The sequence below is a fragment of the Chionomys nivalis genome, chromosome 12 (genome assembly GCF_950005125.1).
Source record: "Chionomys nivalis chromosome 12, mChiNiv1.1, whole genome shotgun sequence".
Lineage (NCBI taxonomy): Eukaryota > Metazoa > Chordata > Mammalia > Rodentia > Cricetidae > Chionomys > Chionomys nivalis.
This window is the reverse complement of record NC_080097.1, coordinates 72432232-72458875: the sequence shown is the minus strand read 5'-3', so window position 1 is coordinate 72458875 and position 26644 is coordinate 72432232. Positions and strand designations below refer to the sequence as shown.

The following is a 26644-nucleotide window of genomic DNA, read 5'->3' as shown; positions in this document are numbered from 1 at the left end:
CCCTTCCATTAGTGTTAGTTCAATTCCAACTCAGTATTCTAGTCAGAGTGATAATTCTAACAGTTAAAATTATAGATCCCTTATTACATGCAGGCCCCTAGGAGAAATATTTTATTCCTTCATTTGACTTACATAACAATGCCATTTAGGAGAAGCAAATTTTAGCCTTTTTTAGATGAGAAAAGCACAGAACGATCGATAAAATTCCGTGGACATGCTACAAGGGAGACATAGAGCAGTAATCTCTTGTTCCTAGTCAACTATATTGAAAAAAATTCACAATTGGTACACTGGCAATGAATCCCTTAAAATTTTATTTTCAGTGCCTACATTCAGGGAACTATATCCTCTCACAGAGACTAACTCTTCCTTGATTGGCATATGATAAATGGATCATATTGCCTTGCGGAAGTTTCTGTTCTCAAGAGACATGCTCATTTCACAGCAGTATAATTTGTGATGCTCAACTAATGCTCTATGGGTCCATGGTGATTTAGGGTCCACCTTAGGAGGTGTGAACTGGCTTTAATTCTATTCAATAGGTAGATGGTAAAGCTCTGGGGGATGATCTAAGCACTTGGAGACAAAGTTTCTATGGTAAAAAGCATAAAATTATGTTTTTGAAGAACACTTGATGGTATATTACAAACTATGCTCATGATGTAGTTGATAAAAGCAGGGTACATATCAGCTCATAATTTAAATTGAAAATATTTGTTGAGTGGCTAGAGAGGTAGCTCAGATGTTGAGAATACTGGCTGCTCTTCCAGAAGACCCAGGTTAAATTCCCAGCACCTACATGGCAGCACACACATGTCTGTAACTCCAGTTCCAGGGCTTCTGACACCCTCATACAGACATACACACAGGTAAAACACCAGAGAACATAAAATAAAAATAAATTGTTAAAAAACTATTTGTTGATAGATGCCTACTTTGAAGTCCAGGAGGAAGAACATGGAATCTTATAATAGGTATTGGTGGCAGAGTGATGTGCTTTTCATTTTCTTCTTCACGTGTTCCTTTACTCTTCTGTTTTTTCATACAGTGAATTGGTATTGTTTTCGTAATCAGAAAAGCAAAGCCACAGTCCACAGTATAAAATAATTAAGGCTTTTTCTAGAAAATGGCAGTGTGCTTATCTGAGGCAGGAAGAGTTCAAGGTGAGCTTTGACATGTTGTTCCAGGTTGAGGAAATGCTCAAACACTAATGGAATTGTGTCAGAAGGTTAGAGATGCTACCCTGAAGGGCTCTCACTGGCAAAATTTGGAGCAATTAGAGCATTTAAAATAATGAGCATAACTAATGGTAATACATTGAATAACACTGATGAGAAAGAGAAAGGAAAGAAGATATGTGGATATGAAGTAAAGACATGAGTTTAGAAAAGTAGTCATCTGTGGGTTGGCGCTGTAATTCAATGTGCAGAGTGCTTGCCTAGCATGCACAAAGCCCTGGGTTAGATCCCCAGGACAGCATAAATTCAAGCATGATGGCTCACACCTATAAACACAGTATTTTGCAGCTAGAGGTAGAAAAGAACCTTAGTTTCAGGATATTTTCAGCCAGCCACATAGTAAGTTTGAGAACAGTTAGGGCACATACAGAAGACCTTGTCTAAAAAGAATTTTAAAAGAAAAAAGTGCCATCAGTACCCAATGTAATCTTTAATTAAGGCAATAATGATCAATAGATGCTCAAACTGCCAGACAAAAGACTGCAAACAGACCAGATTACAGCCTTGGATGAAATATTCAATCAATGAAAAAAGAAAAATGTTTCTATAATAGGAAGATATGGAACATTCTACACTAGCCAAAAATCTAAAATAGATAAATTAAAAAATAGCAATTCAAGACTATTATTCAGTTAACATTTGAAGAAAAAGCTAAGGGGTTGAAAGCAGCTGCCACAGGGGAACAGTCATCAGGAAAGGCAATGGTGGGACAATGTTTGCTTTTTATTTGTAAACCTTTAGCAGCAAATTAATTTTTAAGTATATGCTTGTTGTTATAGAAACAGAGTTAATGAAAAAAGAATACATGATAAATATTATGTCAACAGTTCTTTAAAAAGAAAAAATGTATTTATGAAACACAAAGGTTTCTGTTATAACTTATTAAACATAGTATTGCATAATTTTTAATAATATTTGTTCTTTAACAATTTCATACACATATATAAATCACCCTGACTACTCTCACCTCCTACCCTCTCTTGCCTCCCTCCCACGCCTCTCAGAACCCTTCTTCCTACAAATTCCTTTCCTGTAATCACATTTTTTTGTTTTGTTTTACCATCCCTGAGTTTCACCAGGGTTGTTTGTGTGGCTGTAGATTTAGAACTACACCCTGGAGCCTGGATCCGTACAACACTGACTCACCACAGAATGCAACTGAAGACAATGACTCTTCCAATAGTTCGGAAAGGAAGTGTACGGTCCCATGAGCTTTTGTCCCAACCATGGCTGACTGTAGACAGGGCCAGTTTTGTGCAAACCTGATACAGGTAATTACAGTTGTGTGAGTTCAGAACCACGATGGCTGTGTCATACCCAAATGACAGCATCTTCCTGCACTTACATTTTTTTCTGTCTTTCTTCCATGATGTTCTCTGTGCCTTAGAATGGATTACATAACTGTCTCATTTAGGTAGGGATGAACATTAAATCATCATATATTCTTAACTCCTTTGGGTAGCCACAAATCTCTGCATTCACTATCATTTGCTGCAAAGAGAGGCCTAACTGATTAATTAAAGTAACTTTTGGTTATAGGTATAAACAAACATATTTAGATGGCATTTTGGCACCAAGTCAATTTAGCTAAACAGAAGTAGTAAGTTCCCCTAGAGGATGTGACTGACCCAGTCACATGTTTTTGATCATGTTTAGTACCAGACATAGATTTCCTCTGTGGACTGGGCCTCAAATCCAATTTAAAAAGCAGTTGGTTGTCCCTGTATCTGTTGTGCCACTATTGCACAAGTGAGCGTCTTGTGCTGCAATAGTCTGTATTGTACTTTGTGTGTTCCCAATTGGGTAAGACTGATTATGTCTTTTCTTTCCTGGTAACCTGCATAGGACCTCCCAGAATTATTTAAACTACCCAGAAAGAAGGAAGTCCCCTGCTCATTTTGAGCTTGCTTCTGTATACCTTGTATCTGTGGTGCTTCCACAATATGGTCTCATCCTCTACTTGTGGCATGTAACCAAAGAGACATGGCAAGAGTTGTATTGTTTGGGGGCCTCTAGAGACTTCCTGATCAACAGCATATAAAGAAACCTCCCACATCTGGTGCCAGGGTTTGTGGAGACAAGACCTCGCCTTTTTGATCTGAAGACTTGGTAGAGGTAAAAGGTCTCTCTAGTGGTTAGCTGCTTTGCTTTTCTGATCTTCAGGTTGAACCCCAATAACTATCTCTGAGTTTTTATTATTTGTCCAACAGCTGGTTATGAACAATCTATATTCATAGAACTAACCACTAAATGATAACTTAGAAGCATAGAAATAGAAGTGGGTTTATACTTATATAGGTATATACTTATAGATACAGACCTGAATGTAGACATACTATTGATGTACATATGGGTACTGTAGCACACACCTTTAATCCCGGTAGCCATACTAGTTAGCTATAGAAGCCAGATGGTAGTAATGCATGCCTTTAACCTCAGTATTAGTAAGAAATATAAGATGGGAGGAGACAGGTGTCAGCTCAATCTCATTTTGAGGATTCGTGGAAACAGGATCACCATTTTCAGTCTGAGGCAGAGGTTAGAGCCAGAGGCTGACTGCTTTGCTTTTCTGATCTTCATGTTGAACCCCAATATCTGTCTCTGGATACTAATAGGAAGTGACAGTATTAGGAGGTGTGGCTTTGTTGGAGTAGGTATGACCTTGGAAGAAATATGTCACTTTGGAGGTGGTCTTTGAGGTCTCATATGTGCTCAAACCATGCCCAGTGTATCAGACCACTTCCTGTTGCCTGCAAGTCAAGATTTAGGTCTCTCAGCTCCCACCATGCCTGTTTGCAGACCACCATGTTTCCCATCATGATGATAGTGGGCTAAACCTCTGAAACTGTATGCCACCTAGTTAAGTGTTTTCCATTATAAGAGTTGCCATGGCCATGGTGCCTCTTCACAGCAATAGAAGCTCTAACTAGGACAGGTGTATATAACTTGGAGGTATTGACCTGGGTGCTACTGAATCGGAGTCCGTATTTAACAAGAATACCTGGTGATTCTTATCCTCATCCAAACATGAGAAATATAGCCTTAACTCATAAGACAGAGAGGCAAGCAAGAGATAAACCTTAAAACATTGTATCTTCCTCTCAAATTTCCTATACATTGAAATTTCGCGCAGCATGGATGCATAAATTCCTTTCCAAGAAAACCTGATATGATTGCTCCACCCGTAGCCTGGGAATTGAAGTGTTTAAGATTTCCTCTGGGAAATTCTCATGTTCACACAAGGCTGGAGTACATGATCCAAACCTATAAATTAGAACTTAAAAATTAAAAGTGATTTCAGCTTCAAGTGACAGAAAACCCAAGTAACAGTGGCTCAAACTATTGTTTCTCAAACTGCTGTGTATTAGTCACTGGAAGAGATTTATGAAGTCACAATGCCCAGGCTGCATCCTGGGGGACCTGACTCAGCTAGCGTGAAATAGAATTTGATGATATATTCTTCTAGGCTGGTGAATAAGCTAACTATAGCTAAAGAATATACAGTTTTTCTCTTCCCTTTGTCTTCACTGAGTAGAACTTTAGGACTATGCAGCCTTTTTGGAAGCCTGTGTTCCAGTGCCTAGGTGCTTGACACTGTAGCCTGAGTGGGAGCGAAACATTCCTTGACCATATTCTTTCATGTCCTTTCCATCTGTTTGTAGAATGGTGATGACTTGCTTAACCATAGAAGGCATGAACTGAAGACAGCTCTCACATTCTTGCATGAAGTTGTAAAAAAACAACCATCAGCTTGAAGCTCCATCATATGAAGAATAGCAATCTCTTGGGTACTTATATTAGGGTGTGTAGTCATTTCCCCAAATTATTCATAAGGCACCATCTCTCTTGACATTTACAATGCCCATGGGAAGCAAATGTTGCTATATCTATTTTATGGAAGAAAAGCTAAGACACAGCTGGTTTCAGTAACATTCCCAGAGGTACACAACTAAAAGGTAAAGGGGAATAAACTGAAATAATCATTTTAAACCTCAGGCTTGGCTCTTCACTGCACAGCATGTTTATGTCTATGGATCTTTGAAAGGAAGAATATCCATAGTTGGAAAAAGTGGGTAAAGAAATGATAGAGGCTATGGTTTGTCAGAAAACATCTGTGCCTCAAAGACTGATTCTGCATTGACTGGCTTATTGCTCAGAGATATTCAACAGCGTCTGTTTAGCTCAGCAGTCAGTCCTACCCATGCCTTTCTCCCTCACATCTGTGTGTTCACATTTCTGTTCTCTGGGCTGCTGTTATATTAGCATCCCTAAAAAATGACCACCACATCCATTTCCTCCTTACAAATCTCCAGAACTTAACAGATAAAGTTCAAACTTCTTAATGTGCTAATAAAGATTTTCCTCCCTTAGTTCTAGCCTCATTTTTTGGTCTTTCTTTACAAAGGCTCTCTGTTGCTCCTTCAAGGATGAGGAATTCAACAGTCATCTGTATCAGCTACCAACCACGGTGTAACAGATCATTTCCAAACTTATAGCCTTAAGAGAACAATTACTATTCCTCAGAACTCTTTGTGTGACTGGGTAGTTTTCTGGTCCTCAGTTGCTATTATTCGGGTGGCTCCATTTGACTGGACCTGGACTGGGCTCAGAATCTATCGAGGCCTCTCTATTTATTTATTTATTTATTTATTTATTTATTGTTGTTGAAAAAAAATTTCCACCTCCTCCCCGTTTCCCATGTCCCTCCCCCTCCTCGCACTCCTCTCCCCCACCCCCTCTCCTCACTTCTCTTCCCCTCCCCCACTCCATTCCCCCTCCCTCTCAAGACTGAAGACTGAATCTCAAGATTCCCTGCCCTGCGGGAAGTCCAAGGTCCTCCCACTTCTATCCAGGTTCTGGAAGGTGAGCATCCAAACAGGCTAGGCTCCCACAAAGGCCAGTTCATGCAGTAGGATCGAAACCTAGTGCCATTGTCCTTGGCTTCTTATAAGCCTTCATTGTCCGCCATGTTCAGAGAGTCCAGTTTCAACCCATGCTTATTCAGTCCCAGTCCAGCTGGCCTTGGTGAGCTCCCAATAGATCAGCTCCGCTGTCACAGTGGGTGGGTGCACCCCTCGCGGTCCTGACTTCCTTGCTCATGTTCTCCCTCCTTCTGCTCCTCATTTGGACCTTGGGAGCTCAGTCCGGTGCCCCAAGGTGGGTCTCTGTCTCTATCTCCATCCATCGCCAGATGAAGGTTCTAAGGTGATATGCAAGATATTCATCAGTATAGGATAGGGTCATTTCAGGTTCCCTCTCCTCAGTTGCCCAAGGTACTAGCTGGAGACATCTCCCTGGACACCTGCGAGCCCCTCTAGAGTCAAATCTCTTGCCAACCCTAAGATGACTCCCTTAATTAGGATATATACTTCTCTGTTCCCATATCTACCCTTCCTTTATCCCAACCATCCCATTCCCCCAAGCTCCCCCCACCCATCCTTCCCTTCTCACTTTTCTCACCCCATTTCCCCTTACCCCCTTCCCACCTCACCCCCAGGTTCCCAGTTTTTGCCCGGCAATCTTGTCTACTTCCCATATTCAGGCGGATGACTATACGTTTTTCTTTGGGTTCACCTTCTTATTTAGCTTCTCTAGGATCACAAATTATAGGCTCAATGTCCTTTATTTATGGCTAGAAACCAATTATGAGTGAGTACATCCCATGTTCATCTTTTTGGGTCTGGGTTACCTCACTCAGGATAGTGTTTTCTATTTCCATCCATTTGCATGCAAAATTCACGATGTCATTGTCTTTTACCACTGAGTAGTACTCTAATATGTATATATTCCACACTTTCTTCATCTATTCTTCCATTGAAGGGCATCTAGGTTGTTTAACATGCCTGTTGCCTTTGTTCTGTCATCAGGAAGTATCAGCGTTCTCTCAGATGGACTCAGCCACCACACCATGTCTCATCCTCCAGGTCTTCTCCAAATGGTGACTCTCTCCAAGTGAATCTCAGAGACTGTCCACATGGCCTCTGTCTTCTTCAGGACAGTGTGGGCTTCCTTACAAATACTAATTTTGAAAATGGTTAAAACTGAAATAAATAGAAGCCTGTAGCATGCACAGGGAACTTGTGCCACATTCTGTTTGCTGGAACAAGTCACAGATACTCATCTTTTTTTTTCTACAAACTGATTGGCCTAGTATCTCAGGCTTCTTATTAACTCTTTTTTTTTTTTTTTTTTTTTTTTTTTTTTGGTTTTTCGAGACAGGGTTTCTCTGTGGTTTTGGAGCCTATCCTGGAACTAGCTCTTGTAGACCAGGCTGGTCTCGAACTCACAGAGATCCGCCTGCCTCTGCCTCCCAAGTGCTGGGATTAAAGGCGTGCGCCACCACCGCCCGGCCTTATTAACTCTTACAACTTATATTAGCCCATTTTTCTTAACTGTGTGAGCCACATGGCTCAGTGCCTTTTTCAGTAAGGCAGTCACATCTTGCTTCTTCGGGGCTGGGCCAGGACTGCAGACCAAGCTATCCTCTTCCCAGAATTTTCTGTTCTCATTGACCCACCTCTACTTCCTGTCTGGTTGTCCCACCTATATTTCCTGCCTGGCTACTGACCAATCAGTGTTTATTCAAAATATAATTGACAGAATACAGACACCACACCACTTCCCCCTCTTTTAAAAAAAAAAAAAACAAAAAACAACTCTGAATGTAATATCCTTTGTTTAGCTGTTCTCCTGAGCATTAGCCATAACAACTTATAAACAACATTCTAAACAAAGGAAAATATTCATAGTCTATTTTTTGGGGGAATGTGGGTGTAGCTCTCCAGGCTACTTCCTGCTGGTTGGGGGCACTGATAATCTTATGGGGACCTAAAGAAAATTTAGAATTATGATTAAGTCTGGACTGGAGTATCCTGTGAGCCTTAATCATCTCAGGCAGCATCTTGAATCTGTTCTGGATGTAGAACTCAGACATCTGGGCCATCTGTTCCTACCAGAGATTTCTCAGGGGGTCTTCCTTGACCAAACCTTATTTTTCTTAGCCCAGAATAAATCCATAGCCTCTCAGTTTCTGTAGAAACAAAAGGAAAACCTCTTCTCCAAAGTAACATATCTTTTGACTTCAATTTTGAAGTCAAACCATTTACAAAATATTTGTTTTATTAGTCCAGCAGCATTTATATTTAAATGTCCTGGAACAATTACTAGCTTTGTCAAGTACTTCATGAATGTTATCTATTACATTTGATAAGTCAAGTTCCTAGTTGGTGTATAATGTAAAGGAGTCAGGTGAAGTCTGGTGTTTAGACTCCAATGCAGGAACATTGAAAGATTATACATATAATCCTTAAGGAGTTCCCCTTCTCCTAAGAAACCAAGGCTTGACCCATCACAGGAGGGATATTTCAGGGGAAGATGGTAAGTGCTTTTTGACTTTGAAATTGTTCCTCCTAAGACAGAATCTTTATTTTCAGAGGACCAGAACTCCACATCTACTGCATAATATGAAGCTTAGAATCATCTTAGGGACAGCCTTCCCAGCTTAGCAGCTCCACTTCAGCTTCATCTGCTTAGGTGACTTCCAAATTCTTTTTTTTTAATAGATTGATATTTTCCAAATGCAAAGCATATTGAGGTAGCCAATTCTGTCTGCAGGCTTCTGGATTTTGGTGGTTCCAATCTTGATGCACAGCACACTCTGCCCTACGTGTCAAGGATCTGAAGCAGTAGTCCAGAGAGTAGAGCCAGCAGTTTCTTCCCTGTGTGACAGAGTCCAATCCATAAAGCAACTGAGAGCATAGAGCAGACCTCTGGGTAATGCAGTCTCTGCCTAACCATTTGTCACATTCTGTGACTGCTCGTTTCTTTTTCCTGTTGCATTTGTTGATAGGCAGCTTAATCATTATGTTTTCTAAGAAAAAGAAAGGGGAAATGGGTTTAAATTCACCCACAGACTGAGAATGGTCATATTAATGCATTAAGTTAGATAATTACTTTGGAGTAGAATTGTTATTAAGCTGACATAATTCACCTGCAAGTTCTCTGACAAGTCCTCCTGCCATTATTATTTGTTTTGCAACACAAAGCATGCAGTGAAGCCTAAAAGATAAAAGTGGTATATACAGTTTATGCCTAAAATCCTGAAATGAAAATTACTTGTGTATCTTCACTCTTTAATTCAATCAGCTAGAAGTACCAAATATGTATATAGAGTATTAGAGCAAAGGGGACACAGGAAAGAGAAACAGATGTTTAGGGAATACTGTGTGACATTATTCCTAAGGGGACATGAACAAACATCCCCTCACCTCAGATACAGATGTGTTACAGCTCTAAGGGAAAGGTATCCTGTTGAGTTGTATACTCCCTGAACTATAGGATGGTATCACCGTGGGATCTTCTATGCTGTGATTATGTGTTGTTCCCATTGATTCATAAATAAAGCTACTTTGGCCTATGGTAAGGCAGGATAGAATCAGGCAGGAAATCTAAGCAGAAATACAGAAGAAGAAGGGTTAAGTCTGAGAGATGCCAGCCAACCACCCAAGGAGCAACATGCCAACAGACTGGTAACACCATGGTCATGTGACAATACATATAATAATAGACACTGGTTAGTTTAAATGTAAGAGATAGTTAGTAATAAGACTGAGCCATTGGTCAAAGATTTATAATTAATATAAGCCTCTGAATGGTTATTTGGAAACTAGAAGGCAGGAGAGAAACCTCCAATTACATGGTATAGTTCACCTCCTCTTAGAACATCTTGTTATTTTACCTCCTTTTTAACATTCTGCACCTTGAAGAGCTTCCCTCCAAAGTGGAAAATCTTAACTTCAGAGGAAGCAGCTACACAATACAAGCCATGCTAAAATTAATCTAAACAAAATGCCAGATTCTTTTTTTAAAGTATTACTGTGTGTTTAGGTACACATGCCAAGGTACACATGTGAAGGAGACTATGGAGCTAGATCTCTCCTTCTAACTTTTTTTATAGTTTCCAAGGATCCAACTCAGCTGCTCAGGCTTGCATCATCAATTTACAAGCACCTTTCCTCCCCGGCCAGCTCACCAGACCCAGTATCAGATTTCTGGCAATCCCTGTCTTCAGTAGCTTACAACAGGGAAGAGGATATGGTCTGCACACAGACAGAAGTGTAGATCTAAATTAAAAACCTGTGACAATGTAGTAACATTAAGAAAGACAATGGGGCTAAAGGAGAGTGTGGAGTGTAAGTGTGAACTCTTATTGTCACTGAAGCCTTTCTTCTCAAACAGATTCCTGGCTGATTCAGTCTGGAAAGCTATGTTCATAGTCCAGGGCTCTCTGCCTTGAGGGAAGGTTTCCATGGCAACTGGAGCTGGTTCCACTGTACACCAGCTGTGCAAATCTAGCTGGCTGCTTGGTTCCAGTGTGCACTGTTTTCTTCATCTGCAAAATTGCCATGAGTTACAATCGCCTTTTAGAGTAGTTAAAGTATTTCAATAAAAAGGCACTGAGTCCATCAGTACCATGTATGCACTGGATATGACAGTGTTATGGTCCAAATGAGCAGAGGAGAAAGGTAACGAGCCTATCCCATGTCTGCAACAAAGCATAATCTAAGCCACTTGCTATAGGGCAAGAAGGATCATCATGGGTTGTTAGTCCCGCGACTCTCCACCCGGAGTATGTGGGACAGAGAGAGAAAGTAATGGCAACAGTAGTCACTGTAGCTAGCCTTTTGTGTTCCTGTTGATTTTCTTCAAGGGTACCCAGAAGGGTTTTCACTTGCTTCTTAGTAATTCCTGCCTTCTAACTGCTTTTTCTTTAAATGTGGCATAGGTGTTGAGGTCAGACCTCAGTCTTCCCCAGTGAGAAATTCTCAACCCTCAGAAATAAAGGAAGATTTTGATTGGTTTGTACTATAGCTTCCAGCTATTGCTTAAAGAGGCACAATGCTGACCAGAAATATTTCATGGTTTATAAAGGGTTAGGCATTGGTATAATCACGTGACCATCTTAGGGTGGTCTTTTTAGTCCCATCCCAAAGGAGGTATTTCCCAGGACTAAGCAAGTTTTACAGAAGCTGATACTTGTAGGTTTCTGGTTAAGAGGGTTTAATATTTAGCAGGATCTGCTAGCTGAGTGGATGTTGGTGGTGCTCACTTCTCAAGGGAGAAGAAGAGAGACAGAAAGGGGCAAGCAGGTTTGCAAAGGCGGAAGTCAGTAGCTCTGCATTTGCTCTGTCATCTCAGCTCACAGGGAGAGTTCTTATTCCTAAGTAAGCACGATCATATTTAGTTTATTTTCCCATAAACTAAAAAGCATTTCCTCATCCACTGTGCAGCCTTGGGGCACTCTGCTTTACTGTTTTGGAAAATGTCTTGACATAACCTGTACCACACCGTTTGCCTTTTTAGATGTTGTGCACTTCTGGCTGCCTGCATGAACATGAAAGTTGAACTTACCTGCTTTACCTGCTGCCCACAGTGCTATGCCTGAAACAATGTGTGGTAATTATTGTCAGTTTTTGGAAAGGGGATTTTCTGGGGTCAGCAATAAGCTTGCGATTTACAAGATAACACTTCAGCATTAGCTAGTGGAAATTTTTCATGTTTTATACTCTTAGCTTGAATGTGACTTTAGTTCATTTTTAGCAAGCACACAAGGCTCTTCCATTTGAAGGTAAGACTTGTTTTTGTTTCAGGTACCTCATCAGCAGGATGCAGAGTCCTTAGGCTTGGAATAGCAGCCACACCCTTGTTTCCTACCAAGGACCAGGCCTTTATTAATGTGCTAGAGCTAGGGCTGTAATGCTATTAGAGCTCTATAATTGGTTTCCTAGTCAGAGTTGTGACCATAACTGGAAGGCACACAGAGATGTTTTTAATGAATTGTACTTTGTTGTAGGATGCTAAAAAACATCTTAACTGCAAACTATGGAAAACCAGCTCATCAGCCATTGTGAGACTTAAATAATACCATAGGAGAGTAAGATATGGAGATAGATTCTGTATTTATGTTTTCCTATCAAGTGATTTCATTGCATAAGAAATTCTTACAATTGAAAATACAAGTTTAGGCCTCTCCCTTTTGCCTCCCTCCCATCTTCGGGCACATAACATCACCCAGCTCAGCCTGCTTGGGCGCTGGGGCCGAATCATGCGGGAATTCCTTTGTCTCAATAGCCTGCTTGCACCAAGCAAGATAGGTGCTTTGTTTACGAGTTACCCAACCAGCACGGAGATCTGATCTCTGCATCAGGAGAGCCATCACTGGGGAGTGCCATCACTGGGAAGGTACATCAGTAGGCAAGGAGACCTGATCCTGTAAAAGAAGATCCATAGGGGAACATTTGGAAGAAGAGATGGGCAGGCGTCAATGCAAGAATTAACCCAATAATCAGAAAAACAATATGAAACCACCAGAACCCAGTGACCTCACAACAGGAGGTCATGAACACCTTAATCAAGAAGAAGTAGAAAAAATTGACTTTATGAAAGTGATAGACGCCCTTAAACAGCATGTCAAAAATGCCCTTATAGAAATGGATGAAAAGTATAACAGAAAGTTTGAAGAATTGAATAAATCAGTGAATGACACCCTAGGAAACCAAGGAAAAACAATCAAACAGATAATGGAAACAGTTCAAGACTTGAAAACTGAAATGGAGGCAAAGAAGAAAACACAAACAGAGGGCCGGCTGGACATGGAAAATCTAGGTAAACGAATAGAGACTACAGAAACAAGCATAACCAACAGAATACAAGAGATAGAAGAAAGAATCTCAGATTCCAAAGATACCATAGAGAAAATAAACGCACTGATCAAAGAAAACAGCAAGTCCAACAAACTCTCATCACAAAACATTCAGGAAATCTGGGACACAATAAAAAGACCAAACCTAAGAATAATAGGAATAGAAGAAGAAGAAGCACAGATCAACAGTCCAGAAAATATATTTAATAAAATTATAGAAGAAAACTTTCCCAACCTAAACAAAGATATACCTATGAAGGTTCAAGAAGCATACAGAACACCGAATAGGCTAGATAAAAAAAAAAAATCCCCTCGCCATATAATAATCAAAACACAAGGCATACAGAATAAAGAAAGAATATTAAGAGCTGCAAAGGAAAAAGGCCAAGTTACTTATAAAGGTAAACCTATCAGGCTTACACCTGACTTCTTCATGGAAACCATGAAAGCCAGAAGGTCCTGGATAGATGTACTGCAGAAACTAAGAGACCATGGATGCAAGCCCAGACTACTTTACCCAGCCAAGCTTTCATTCACTATAAACGGAGAAAACAAAATTTTCCAGGATAAAAACAAATTTATTTTTTTTATTTATTTATTTATTTATTTATTTATTTGGTTTTTCGAGACAGGGTTTCTCTGTGGTTTTGGAGCCTGTCCTAGAACTAGCTCTGTAGACCAGGCTAGTCTTGAACTCACAGAGATCCGCCTGCCTCTGCCTCCCAAGTGCTGGGATTAAAGGCGTGCGCCACCACCGCCCGGCTAAAAACAAATTTAAACAATACGTAGCCACAAATCCAGCCTTACAGAAAGTAATAGAAGGAAAATCACAAACCAAGGAATCCAAAAACGACCACAATAACTCAGACATCTAGAGACTCTTCACCAGCACAACTCAAAGAAGGAAAACACACAAACTCTACTAATAAAAAAGTGACCGGAGTTAACAACCACTGGTCATTAATATCACTTAATGTCAATGGACTCAACTCACCTATAAAAAGGCACAGGCTAAGAGATTGGATACGAAAACAGGATCCAACATTCTGCTGTTTACAAGAAACACACCTCAACCACAAAGACAGGCACCTACTCAGAGTAAAGGGCTGGGAAAAGGCTTATCAAGCAAATGGCCCTAAGAAACAAGCAGGAGTGGCCACACTAATTTCTAACAAAGCTGACTTCAAACTAAAATCAATCAGAAGAGATGGAGAGGGACATTTTTTATTTATTTATTTATTTAATTATTAAAGATTTCTGCCTTTTCCCCGCCACCACCTCCCATTTCCCCCCCTCCCCCAATCAAGTCTTCCTCCCTCCTCAGCCCAAAGAGCAATCAGGTTTCCCTGCCCTGTGGGAGGTCCAAGGACCACCCTCCTCCATCCAGGCCTATTAAGGTGAGCATCCAAACTACCTAGGCTCCCACAAAGCCATTATGTGCAATAGGATCAAAAACCCATTGCCATTGTTGTTCAGTTCTCAATAGTCCTCATTGTCCGCTATGTTCAGCGAGTCTGGTTTTGTCCCATGCTTTTTCAGACCCCGGCCAGCTGGTTTTGGTGAGTTCCCGATAGAACATCCCCATTGCCTCAGTGTGTGGGTGCACCCCTCATGGTCCTGAGTTCCTTCTCGTGCTCAAAATTTAATCTTTTTTTTTTTTAATGTACATGGGTGGTTTTGCCTGCCTGCGTGTCTGTTTGAAGGTGTCAGAACTCCCAGAGTTGCAGCTACAGAGAGTGGTAAGCTGCCCTGTAGGCCAGCTTGGAATTGAACCCAGGTCCTCTGGAAGAGCAGGCAGTGCTCTTGACCGCTGAGCCATCTCTCCAGCCCCGGAGAGGGACATTTTATACTTATAATGGGAACAATTCATCAGGATGAAGTCTCAATCCTGAATATCTATGCCCCTAATATAAAACCACCCACGTGCTCCAGCCTGCCTGCATCAAGCAAGGTAAGGCCTTTGTTTACAAACTACCCAACCTGCACGGAGATCTGATCTAGGCACCAGGAGAGACAGCAGCGGGGTGAGTTTGTGACCTGACTGGCGGCGGCAGAAGCAGCCCTGGACAGGGAACTCTGAAGTTCCTCATCCCCCACCCTATACTCCCTGGGCTCCCTGCAGGGGCTCTACACCCTGCATACTGCCTCTCTCTTCTTGTCCCACCCAGCTTGCATCCAGAACCCTTCTTCCTTCTGCCCCCTTTCCTCTTTGGGCACATAACACCATCCAGCTCAGTCTGTCTGGCGCTGGGGGCAAATCCTCAGGGCAAGTAGGCAGGCGAGACTTCCTTTGTCTCTCCAGCCTGCCTGCATCAAGCAAGGTAAGGCCTTTGTTTACAAACTACCCAACCTGCACGGAGATCTGATCTAGGCACCAGGAGAGACAGCAGCGGGGTAAGTTTGTGACCTGACTGGCGGCGGCAGAAGCAGCCCTGGACAGGGAACTCTGAAGTTCCTCATCCCCCACCCTATACTCCCTGGGCTCCCTGCAGGGGCTCTACATCCTGCATACTGCCTCTCTCTTCTTGTCCCACCCAGCTTGCATCCAGAACCCTTCTTCCTTCTGCCCCCTTTCCTCTTTGGGCACATAACACCATCCAGCTCAGTCTGTCTGGCGCTGGGGGCAAATCCTCAGGGCAAGTAGGCAGGCGAGACTTCCTTTGGGTCACTGGCCTGCCTGCACCAAGCAAGGTAAGGCCTTTGTTTACGAACTACCCAACCTGCACGGAGATCTGATCTTGGCACCAGGAGAGCCATCAGTGGGAGAGCTAATCTGGGTACCAGGAGAGCCGGCTTTGGGCACGGAGATCTGATATTGGTACCAGGAGAGACATCACTGGAGCACCAGGAGAGCTATCACTGCAGGGTGCCATCACTGGGAAAGTACATCAGTAGGCAAGGAGACCTGATCCGGTAAAAGAAGATCCATAGGGGAGCATTCGGAGAAAGAGATGGGCAGGCGCCAATGCAAGAATTCACCCAACAATCTGAAAAACTATATGAAACCACCAGAACCCAGCGACCTCACAACAGGAGGACATGAACACCATAATCATGAAGAAGTAGATAAAATTGACTTTATGAAAGTGATTGACGCCCTTAAACAGCATGTAAAAAATGCCCTTATAGAAATGGATGAGAAGTATAACAGAAAGTTTGAAGAATTGAGTAAATCAGTGAATGATACACTAGGAAACCAAGGAAAAACAATCAAACAAATAATGGAAACAGTTCAAGACTTAAAAACTGAAATGGAGGCAAAGAAGAAAACACAAACAGAAGGCCAGCTGGACAGGGAAAATCTAGGTAAACGAATAGAGACTACAGAAGCAAGCATAACCAACAGAATACAAGAGATAGAAGAAAGAATCTCAGATTCTGAAGATACCATAGAGAAAATAAACACGCTGATCAAAGAAAACAGCAAGGCCAACAAATTCTCATCACAAAACATTCAGGAAATATGGGACACAATAAAAAGACCAAACCTAAGAATAATAGGAATAGAAGAAGGAGAAGAAGCGCAGCTCAACGGTCCAGAAAATATATTTAATAAAATTATAGAAGAAAACTTTCCCAACCTAAAGAAAGATATACCTATGAAGGTTCAAGAAGCATACAGAACACCGAATAGGCTGGATCAAAAAAAAACATCCTCTCGCCATATAATAATCAAAACACAAAGCATACAGAATAAAGAAAGAATACTAAGAGCAGCAAAGGAAAAAGGCCAAGTTACTTATAAAGGTAAACCTATCAGACTTACACCTGACTTCTCTATGGAAACCATGAAAGCCAGAAGGTCCTGGATAGATGTACTGCAGAAACTAAGAGACCATGGATGCAAGCCCAGACTACTATACCCAGCCAAGCTTTCGTTCACTATAAATGGAGAAAACAAAATTTTCCAGGATAAAAACAAATTTAAACAATACGTAGCCACAAATCCAGCCTTACAGAAAGTAATAGAAGGAAAATCACTAATCAAGGAGTCCAACAATGACCACAGTAACTCAGACATCTAGAAACCCTTTACCAGCACATCTCAAAGAAGGGAAACACAAAATCTACTACTAAAAAAAAATGACCGGAGTTAACAACCACTGGTCATTAATATCACTTAATGTCAATGGACTCAACTCACCTATAAAAAGGCACAGACTAAGAGATTGGATACGAAAACAGGATCCAACATTCTGCTGTTTACAAGAAACACACCTCAACCACAAAGACAGGCACCTACTCAGAGTAAAGGGCTGGGATAAGGCTTATCAAGTAAATGGACCTAGGAAACAAGCAGGTGTGGCCATACTAATTTCTAACAAAGTTGACTTCAAACTTAAATCAATCAGAAGAGATGGAGAGGGACATTTTCTACTCATAACAGGAACAATTCATCAGGATGAAATCTCAATCCTGAATATCTATGCCCCTAATATAAAAGCACCCACGTACGTAAAAGAAACATTGTTAAAACTCAAGGCAGCCATCAAACCGCACACATTAATAGTAGGAGACTTTAATACTCCTCTCTCACCAATGGACAGGTCAATCAGACAGAAACCTAACAGAGAAATAAGAGAATTAATGGAGGTAATGAATCAAATGGACTTAACAGACATCTATAGAATATTCCACCCAAACAGGAAAGAATATACCTTCTTCTCTGCAGCTCATGGAACCTTCTCAAAAATCGACCACATACTCGGTAACAAAGCAAACATTCACAGTTACAAAAAAATATTAATAACCACCTGTATCTTATCAGATCACCATGGAATAAAGCTAGAATTCAGCAACAATGCTACCCCCAGAAAGCCTACAAACTCATGGAAACTGAATAGTCAACTACTGAACCATACCTGGATTAAGGAAGAAATAAAGAAAGAAATTAAAGTCTTCCTTGAAGACAATGAAAATAAAGAAACAACATACTCAAACCTATGGGACACTATGAAAGCAGTCCTGAGAGGAAAGTTCATAGCACTAACTGCCCACTTAAAGAAAACAGAGAAAGCACACATTGGAGACTTAACAGCCCACCTGAAAGCTCTAGAAAAAAAAGAAGCAGACTCACCTAGAAGGGGTAGAAGACTGGAAATAATCAAGCTGAGGGCTGAAATTAACAAAATAGAGACACAGAAAACAATTGAAAGAATCAATAAATCAAGAAGCTGGTTCCTGGAGAAAATCAACAAGATTGATAAACCCCTATCCAAACTAATCAAACGGCAGAGAGAGAATTTGCAAATTAATAAGATCAGAAACAAAAAGGGAGACATAACCACAGACACAGAGGAAATTCAGAGAATCATTAGATCTTACTACAAAAGCCTGTATGCCACAAAACTGGAAAATGTAAAAGAAATGGACACTTTTTTAGATAAATACCATATACCAAAGTTAAACCAGGACCAGGTGAACAACCTAAATAGACCTGTTAGTCGTGAAGAATTAGAAGTGGTTATCAAAAACCTCCCTTCCAAAAAAAGTCCAGGACCAGATGGTTTCAATGCGGAATTCTACCAGAACTTCCAAGAAGACCTAATACCTATACTCCTTAAGGTATTTCACAATATAGAAACAGAAGAGTCATTGCCAAATTCATTTTATGAAGTTACAGTAACTCTGATACCAAAACCACACAAAGACCCAAACAAGAAAGAAAATTACAGGCCAATCTCACTCATGAACATCGACGCAAAAATCCTCAACAAAATTCTGGCAAACCGAATCCAAGAATACATTAGAAAAATTATCCATTATGATCAAGTAGGCTTCATACCAGAGATGCAGGGCTGGTTTAACATACGCAAATCTATCAATGTAATCCATCATATAAATAAACTGAAAGAAAAAAACCATATGATTGTTTCATTAGACGCTGAAAAAGCATTTGACAAAATTCAACATCCCTTTATGATAAAAGTCTTGGAGAGATTAGGGATACAAGGGTCATACCTAAATTTAATTAAAGCTATATACAGCAAGCCGACAGCTAATATCAAATTAAATGGAGAGAAACTTAAAGCCATCCCACTAAAATCAGGAACACGCCAAGGCTGTCCACTCTCTCCATACCTCTTCAATATAGTTCTCGAAGTTTTAGCAATAGCAATAAGACAACATAAGGGGATAAAGGGGATTCAAATTGGAAAGGAAGAAGTTAAACTTGCATTATTTGCAGATGATATGATAGTGTACATGAGCGACCCCAAAAACTCCACCAAAGAACTCCTACAGCTGATAAACGCCTTTAGTAATGTGGCAGGATACAAGATCAACTCCAAAAAATCAGTCGCCCTCTTATACACAAAGGATATGGAAGCAGAGAGGGAAATCAGAGAATCATCACCTTTCACGATAGCCACAAAAAGCATAAACTATCTTGGGGTAACTCTAACCAAGGAAGTGAAAGATCTATTTGACAAGAACTTTAAGGCATTGAAGAAAGAAATTGAAGAGGATACCAGAAAATGGAAGGATCTCCCTTGCTCCTGGATTGGGAGGATCAACATAGTAAAAATGGCAATTCTACCAAGGGCAATTTATAGATTCAATGCAATCCCCATTAAAATCCCATCAAAATTCTTCACAGATTTTGAAAGGACAATAATCAACTTTATATGGAGAAACAAAAAACCCAGGATAGCCAAAACAATCTTATATAATAAAGGAACTTCTGGAGGCATTACCATCCCTGACTTCAAACTCTATTACAGAGCTACAGTAATGAAAACAGCGTGGTACTGGCATAAAAACAGAGCAGTCGACCAATGGAATCGTATAGAAGACCCGGATTTTAACCCACAAACCTATGAACAACTAATTTTCGATAAAGGAGCTAAAAGTATACAATGGAAGAAAGAAAGCATCTTCAACAAATGGTGCTGGCACAACTGGATGTCAACCTGTAGAAGAATGAAAATAGACCCATATCTATCACCATGCACAAAACTCAAGTCCAAATGGATCAAAGACCTCAATATCAATCTGAACACACTGAACCTGATAGAAGAGAAAATGGGAAGTACCCTACAACATATGGGCACAGGAGATCGCTTCCTATGTATAACCCCAGCATCACAGACATTAAGGGCAACATTGAATAAATGGGACCTCCTGAAACTGAGAAGCTTCTGTAAAGCGAAGGACACTGTCATTAAGACAAAAAGGCAGCCTACTGACTGGGAGAAGATCTTCACCAACCCCGCTACAGACAAAGGTCTGATCTCCAAAATATATAAAGAACTCAAGAAACTAGACTTTAAAAGGATAATTAACCCAATTAAAAAATGGGGCACTGAACTGAACAGAGAATTCTCATCAGAAGAAGTTAAAATGGCCAAAAGATACTTAAGGTCATGCTCAACCTCCTTAGCGATCAGAGAAATGCAAATCAAAACAACTTTGAGATATCATCTTACACCTGTCAGAATGGCTAAAATCAAAAACACCAAGGATAGCCTTTGCTGGAGAGGTTGTGGAGAAAGGGGTACCCTCATCCATTGCTGGTGGGACTGCAAACTTGTGCAACCACTTTGGAAATCAGTGTGGCGGTTTCTCAGAAAAATTGGGATCAACCTACCCCTGGACCCAGCAATAGCACTCTTGGGAATATACCCAAGAGATGCTCTAGCATATGACAAAAGCATTTGTCCAACTATGTTCATAGCAGCATTATTTGTAATAGCCAAAACCTGGAAGCAACCTAGATGCCCTTCAATAGAAGAATGGATGAAGAAAGTGTGGAATATATATACATTAGAGTACTACTCTGCGGTGAAAAACAATGACTTCTCGAATTTTGCATGCAAATGGATGGAAATAGAAAATACGATCCTGAGTGAGGTAACCCAGACCCAAAAAGAAGATCATGGGATGTACTCACTCATAATTGGTTTCTAGCCATGGATAGGGGCCACTGAGTCTATAATTTGTGATCCTAAAGAAGCTAAACAAGAGGGTAAACCCAAGGAAAAACATATAGATATCCTCCCAGCTGTGGGAAATAGACAAGATTGATGAGCAAAAAATGGGAATCTTGGGGGGTGGGGTGGGATGGGGATAAGGGGAGATGGGGAGAGAAAATTGTGAAGGAGAGGATGAGGGGAACTGGGGGAATCGGGGTGATTGGGGGTAAAGGAAGGTTGGATGGGGGAGCAGGGAAACTCATACCTTAGTTAAGGGAGCCACCTAAGGGTTGGCAAGAGACTTGAACCTGGAATGGCTACCAGAAGCCCAGGGCAATGTCCCCAGTTAGTTCATTGGGGCACCTGAGGATAGGGAACCTGAAATGAACCTATCCTATAATCATACTGATGAATATCTTGCATATCGCCATAGAACCGTCATCTAGCGATGGATGGAGATAGAGACAGAGACCCACACTGGAGCACCGGACTGAGCTCCCAAGGTTATAATGAGGAGCAGAAGGAGAGAGAACATGAACAAGGAAGTCAGGACCATGAGGGGTGCACCCAACCACTGAGACAGGGGGGCCGATCTATTGGGAGCTCACCAAGGCCAGCTGGACTGCTACTGAAAAAAACATGGGATAAAACAGGACTCTCTTAATGTGGTGGACAATGAGAGCTGACGAGAGGCCAAGGAGAATGGCACAGGAACTTTCATCTGGCGATGGATCAAGAGAGAGACAGAGACCCAATTTGGATCAACCGTCTGAGCTCTTAAGGTCCAAATGAGGAGCAGAAGGAGGGAGAACATGAGCAAGGAAATCAGGACCACGAGGGGTGCACCCACCCACTGTGACAGTGGAACTGATCTATTGGGAGCTCTCCAAGGCCAGCTGGACTGGGACTGAATAAGCATGGGTTGAAACTGGACTCTCTGAACATGGCGGACAATGAAGGCTGATGAGAAGCCAAGGACAATGGCACTAGGTTTCGATCCTAATACATGAACTGGCTTTGTGGGAGCGTAGCCTGTTTGGATGCTCACCTTCCTGGACCTAGATAGAAGTGGGAGGACCTTGGTCTTCATGTAGAGCAGGGAATTTGGACTGCTCTTCAGTATCGAGAGGGAGGGGGAGTGGACTAGGGGGAGGAGAAGTGGAGTGGGGATAGGGGGAGGGGAGCGGGGGGAGGGGGCAATATGTGGGAGTTGGGGGAGGGAAATGGGAAACGGGGAGCAGTTGGAAATTTTAAGTAAAAAAGAATAAAAAAAAAATACTTGACAAATGCAAAAAAAAAAAAAAAACCACCCACGTGCGTAAAAGAAACATTACTAAAACTCAAGGCAGCCATCAAATCGCACACACTAATAGTAGGAGACTTCAACACCCCTCTCTCACCAATGGACAGGTCAATCAGACAGAAACCTAACAGAGAAATAAGAGAATTAATGGAGGTAATGGATCAAATGGACTTACCAGACATCTATAGAACATCCCACCCAAATAGGAAAGAATATACCTTCTTCTCTGCAGCTCATGGAACCTTCTCGAAAATTGACCACATACTCGGTAACAAAGCAAACCTCCACAGTTACAAAAAAAATATTAGTAACCACCTGAGTCTTATCGGATCACCATGGATTAAAGTTAGAATTCAACAACAATGCTACCCCCAGAAAGCCTACAAACTCATGGAAACTGAACAGTCAACTACTGAACCATACCTGGATTAAGGAAGAAATAAAGAAAGAAATTAAAGTCTTCCTTGAATTCAATGAAAATAAGGAAACAACATATTCAGACTTATGGGACACTATGAAAGCAGTCCTAAGAGGAAAGTTTATAGCACTAAGTGCCCACTTAAAGAAAACAGAGAAAACGCACATTGGAGACTTAACAGCTCACCTGAAAGCTCTAGAAAAAAAAGAAGCAGACTCACCTAGGAAGAGTAGAAGACTGGAAATAATCAATCTGAGGGCTGAAATTAACAAAATAGAAACACAGAAAACAATCAAAAGAATTAATGAAAAAAAAGCTGGTTCCTGGAGAAAATCAACAAGATTGATAAACCCCTAGCCAAACTAATAAAACGGCAGAGAGAGAATATGCAAATTAATAAGATCAGAAATGAAAAGGGGGACATAACCACAGACACAGAGGAAATTCAGAGAATCATAAGATCTTACTGCAAAGACCTATATGCCACAAAACTGGAAAATGTAAAAGAAATGGACACTTTTTTAGATAAATACCATATACCAAAGTTAAACCAGGACCAGGTGAACAATCTAAATAGACCTGTTAGCCGTGAGGAATTAGAAGCTGTTATCAAAAACCTCCCTACCAAAAAGAGCCCAGGACCAGATGGTTTCACTGCGGAATTCTACCAGAACTTCCAAGAAGACCTAATACCTATACTTCTTAAGGTATTTCACAATATAGAATCAGAAGAGTCATTGCCAAATTCCTTCTATGAAGCTACAGTTACTCTGATACCAAAACCACACAGAAACTCAACAAAGAAAGAGAATTACAGGCCAATCTCACTCATGAACATCGACGTAAAAATCCTCAATAAAATACTGGCAAATCAAATCCAAGAACACATTAGAAAAATTATCCATTATGATCAAGTAGGCTTCATCCCAGGGATACAGGGCTGGTTCAACATACGAAAATCTATCAATGTAATCCATCATATAAATAAACTGAAAGAAAAAAACCATATGATCGTTTCATTAGATGCTGAAAAAGCATTCGACAAAATTCAACATCCCTTTATGATAAAAGTCTTGGAGAAATTAGGGATACAAGGGTCATACCTAAATATAATAAAAGCTATTTACAGCAAGTCGACAGCTAACATCGAATTAAACGGAGAGAAACTCAAAGCCATCCCACTAAAATCAGGAACACGACAAGGCTATCCACTCTCTCCATACCTCTTCAATATAGTGCTTGAAGTTTTAGCAACAGCAATAATTCGACATAAGGGGATCAAGGTGATTCAAATTGGAAAGGAAGAAGTTAAATTTCGTTATTTGCAGATGATATGATAGTATACATAAGCGACCCAAAAAACTCCAGCAAAGAACTCCTACAGCTGATAAACACCTTTAGTAAGGTGGCAGGATACAAGATCAACTCCAAAAAATCAGTTGCCCTCCTATACACAAAGGATATGGAAGCAGAGAGGGAAATCAGAGAATCATCACCTTTCACGATAGCCACAAACAGCATAAAATATCTTGGGGTAACTCTGACCAAGGAAGTGAAAGATCTATTTGACAAGAACTTTAAGGCATTGAAGAAAGAAATTGAAGAGGATTCCAGAAAATGGAAGGATCTCCCTTGCTCTTGGATTGGGAGGATCAACATAGTAAAAATGGCAATTCTACCAAAGGCAATTTATAGATTCAATGCAATCCCCATCAATATCCCATCAAAATTCTTCACAGATCTTGAGAGGACAATAATCAACTTTATATGGAAAAACAAAAAACCCAGGATAGCCAAAACAATCTTATACAATAAAGGAACTTCTGGAGGCATTACCATCCCTGACTTCAACCTCTATTACAGAGCTACAGTAATGAAAACAGCTTGGTATTGGCATAAAAACAGAAAAGTCGACCAATGGAATCGTATAGAAGACCCAGATTTTAACCCACAAACCTATGAACACCTCATTTTTGATAAAGGAGCTAAAAGTATACAATGGAAGAAAGAAAGCATCTTCAACAAATGGTGCTGGCACAACTGGATGTCAACCTGTAGAAGAATGAAAATAGACCCATATCTATCACCATGCACAAAACTCAAGTCCAAATGGATCAAAGACCTCAATATCAATCTGAACACACTGAACCTGATAGAAGAGAAAATGGGAAGTACCCTACAACATATGGGCACAGGAGATCGCTTCCTATGTATAACCCCAGCATCACAGACATTAAGGGCAACATTGAATAAATGGGACCTACTGAAACTGAGAAGCTTCTGTAAAGCAAAGGACACTGTCACTAAGACAAAAAGGCAACCCACTGACTGGGAGAAGATCTTCACCAACCCCACAACAGACAAAGGTCTGATCTCCAAAATATATAAAGAACTCAAGAAACTAGGCCGTAAAAGGCTAATCAACCCAATTATAAAATGGGGCACTGAACTGAACAGAGAATTCTCAACAGAAGAAGTTCAAATGGCCAAAAGACAGTTAAGGTCATGCTCAACCTCCTTAGCGATCAGGGAAATGCAAATCAAAACAACTTTAAGATATCACCTTACACCTGTCAGAATGGCTAAAATCAAAAACACCAATGATAGTCTTTGCTGGAGAGGTTGTGGAGGAAGAGGTACACTCATCCATTGCTGGTGGGAATGCAAACTTGTGCAACCACTTTGGAAATCAGTGTGGTGGTTTCTCAGAAAATTCGGGATCAACCTACCCCAGGACCCAGCAATACCACTCTTGGGAATATACCCAAGAGATGCCCTATCATATTACAGAACCATTTGTTCAACTATGTTCATAGCAGCATTATTTGTAATAGCCAGAACCTGGAAACAACCTAGGTGTCCTTCGATGGAAGAATGGATGAAGAAAGTGTGGAATATATACACTTTAGAATACTACTCAGCGGTAAAAAACAATGACTTCTCGAATTTTGCATGCAAATGGATGGAAATAGAAAACACTATCCTGAGTGAGGTAACCCAGACCCAAAAAGATGAACATGGGATGTATTCACTCATAATTGGTTTCTAGCCATAAATAAAGGTCATTGAGTCTACAATTTGCGATCCTAAAGAAGCTAAATGAGGTGAGTCCAAAGAAAAACATATAGTTACCCTCCTGGATATGGGAAGTAGACAAGATTGCCGGGCAAAAAATTGGGATCTTGGGGAAACGGGATGATTGGGATAAAGGAAGGGCAGATAGGGGAGCAGGGAAGCACATATCTTAATTAAGGGAGCCATCTTAAGGTTGGCAAGAGACTTGAACCTAGAGGGGTTCCCAGGTGCCCAGGGCGATGTCCCCAGTTAGTTCCTTGGGCAGCTGAGGATAGGGAACCTGAAATGGCCCTATCTTATAGCCATACTAATGAATATCTTGCATATCACCATAGAACCTTCATATGGCGATGGATGGAGATAGAGACAGAGACCCACATTGGAGCACTGGACTGAGCTCCTAAGGTCCCAATGAGGAGCAGAAGGAGGGAGAACATGAGCAAGGAAGTCAGGACCGTGAGGGGTGCACCCACCCACTGAGACAGTGGGTCTGATCTATTGGGAGCTCACCAAGACCAGTTGGTTTGTGACTGAAAAAGAATGGAATAAAACCGGACTCTCTGAACATGGTGGACAATGAGGGCTGATGAGAAGCCAAGGACAATGGCACTAGGTTTTGCTCCTACTTCATGTTCTGGCTTTCTGGGAGTTTGGATGCTCACCTTCCTAGACCTGGATGGAAGGGGGAGGACCTTGGACTTTCCACAGGGCAGGGAACTCTGACTGCTCTTTGGACTGGAGAGGGAGGGGGATAGGAGTGGGGGGAGGGAGAGAGTAGGGGGAGGAGTGGTAGGGAAATGGGAGGCTGGGAGGCGGCGGAAATTTTTTTTTCAATAAAAAAGAGAGAGAAAAAAAAGAAAATACAAGTTTAGTATTTGAAGTGCTTACATCACCTTTTCTCACTGTCTCCAAGCCAGTAAGGATCGATATCACAGAGTCTATATTGAGTTTGGGCTTGGAGTTAGTTGTGATTAGGTGCAGTTAGATTGTGGTTAG

General features: G+C 41.1%; 1 protein-coding gene and 1 pseudogene across 1 annotated transcript in view; one reads left to right on the top strand and one right to left on the bottom strand.

The window, feature by feature from the left end:
* The window catches only part of LOC130884725 (U3 small nucleolar RNA-interacting protein 2-like), a 42183-nt pseudogene that overhangs the window by 4433 nt on the left and 11106 nt on the right, over positions 1–26644 (top strand).
* Saysd1 (SAYSVFN motif domain containing 1) overlaps positions 8991–26644 on the bottom strand; it is a 68663-nt gene continuing 51009 nt past the window's right edge. Inside the window, exon 5 of the mRNA XM_057786363.1 lies at positions 8991–9108. The gene's annotated coding sequence lies outside the window, so the exon portion shown is untranslated. The remainder of the gene's footprint in view (positions 9109–26644) is intronic.